This window comes from Cebus imitator, unplaced genomic scaffold (genome assembly GCF_001604975.1).
Source record: "Cebus imitator isolate Cc_AM_T3 unplaced genomic scaffold, Cebus_imitator-1.0 Scaffold181, whole genome shotgun sequence".
NCBI classification, from domain to species: Eukaryota; Metazoa; Chordata; class Mammalia; order Primates; family Cebidae; genus Cebus; species Cebus imitator.
The window spans coordinates 2331593-2333516 of NW_016107496.1; positions in this window are offsets into that span (position 1 = coordinate 2331593).

A 1924-nucleotide genomic window follows, 5' to 3' on the forward strand; every position below is an offset into this window, starting at 1 on the left:
TGCTCCGGCCAAAACAGCAGCTTTAAGATTGACGGTGCTTTTCTGACTCTGCACCAAGAACCGCCACACCAAGGCAGTGGCAAAACCGCCTCACCGGCCTCAAGAGTCACGCTGGCGACACGTGGGGCTCCTCCGCTGGGAATCTCCTGGTGTGTGAGCAACAAAAATTGATCTGAAAGTGTGGCGTCCTCTCGTTCTCTGCTCTTTCAGTGGGAGCTGCAATCCCGAGCTGCTAGTGATCAGCCATCTTGGATCTCCGTTTACCTTTTAAAATACATTTTTTAGACAGCCATTCATCAAAACTGAGGGTATTGATGGCATTGGAGCTAATCATGATGGAGTGTTTATTTAATCAGTATTGTATGCCATGTTCCAGACCCTGCTAGGCAGCAAAAATAGGATTCCTGCCCTTACGGTGCTTAGCATGAAAAAGTCATAAATAATTGCAAAATTTAGAACAATAGTAAATATGACAGGTGGATTCTGTCTGACAGTCTATGAGACTGGAGTAGAGGATGGTACAGGAAGGAATGCTCGGAGCAACTGAGAGGACATACATCTGAAAGGGTAGGAGTCAATTATATGAGCAGGTAGAGGGTGCCCTTAGATGTGAGGGAACAACCGATACCACTTTATGGAAGAATTGTAAGCTCCTGCAGTTACAGCATGGGGAATATTGTTCCATCTTCTACGATAAGGCTGGAGAAGTAGGTAAGAGCCAAACTCCTGGGATCTGAAGTGTGTGTTGTGGTACTGAGACACGGTGTCACTCTGGGGCTGAGGTGGGAGGATCACTTGAACCTGGTAGATGGAGAATGCAGTGAGCCAAGATCACACCTCTGCACTTGCCAGGGGGATACAGTGAGACCGCCTCAAAACAACAAAAAAATCTGCTCTGCAAAAGAGACTGTTGAGAGAAGAAAATACAAGCCACAGACTGGGGGGAAAATTGCAAAAGATGTATCTGATAAGTGACTGTCATCTAATATGCACAAAGAACTTAAAAAAAATTTTTTTAATAAGCTGGGTGTGGTAGTGTGTACCTATAGTCCCAGCTACTTGGGAGAATGAGGTGGGAGGATCGCTTGAGACTGGGAGTTAGGCTATAGTTCACTACAGCCTGGGTGATAGGGCTGGACCCTGTCTCAAAAAAAAGAAAAGTTAACTAAAGACCTTAACAACACCTTGCCAAAAAATACATATACATGGAAAATAAGTATCTGAAAAAGGTGCTCCATATTATATGTCATCAGGAAAATGTGAATTAAAACAACATACCTCTACACCTAATGAGAATAGCCAAAATTCAGAACACCGACACCATCAAATGCTAGCAGAATGTGGAGCAACATGACTTCCCATTTATTGCTGGTGGGAATGGAAAATGGTACAGCCACTTTGGAAGACCATTTGAGAGTTTTCCACAAAACTAAACATATCACCATGCAATCTAGCAATCATGTTTCTTAGTATTTACCCAAAGGAGTTAAAAATATGTTCATACAAAACCCTGTACATGGGGCTGGGTGTAGTGGTTCATGCCTGTAATCCCAGCATTTTGGGAGGCTAAGGTGGGCAGATGATGAGGTCAGATCAAGACCATCCTGGCCAACACGGTGAAACCCCGTCTCTACTAAAAATACAAAAATTAGCCGGGCATGGCAGCGCATGCCTGTGGTCCCAGCTACTTGGGAGACTGAGGCAGGAGAACTGCTTAAACTCGGGAGGCAGAGGTTGCAGCGAACAGAGATTGGGCCGCTGCACTCCAGCCTGGGCAACAGAGCAAGACTCCGTCTTAAAAAAAAAAAACAAACAGGGCCGGGCGCGGTGGCTCATGCCTGTAATCCCAGCACTTTGGGAGGCCGAGGCGGGTGGATCACGAGGTCAAGAGATCGAGACCATCCTGGTCAACATGGTGAAACCC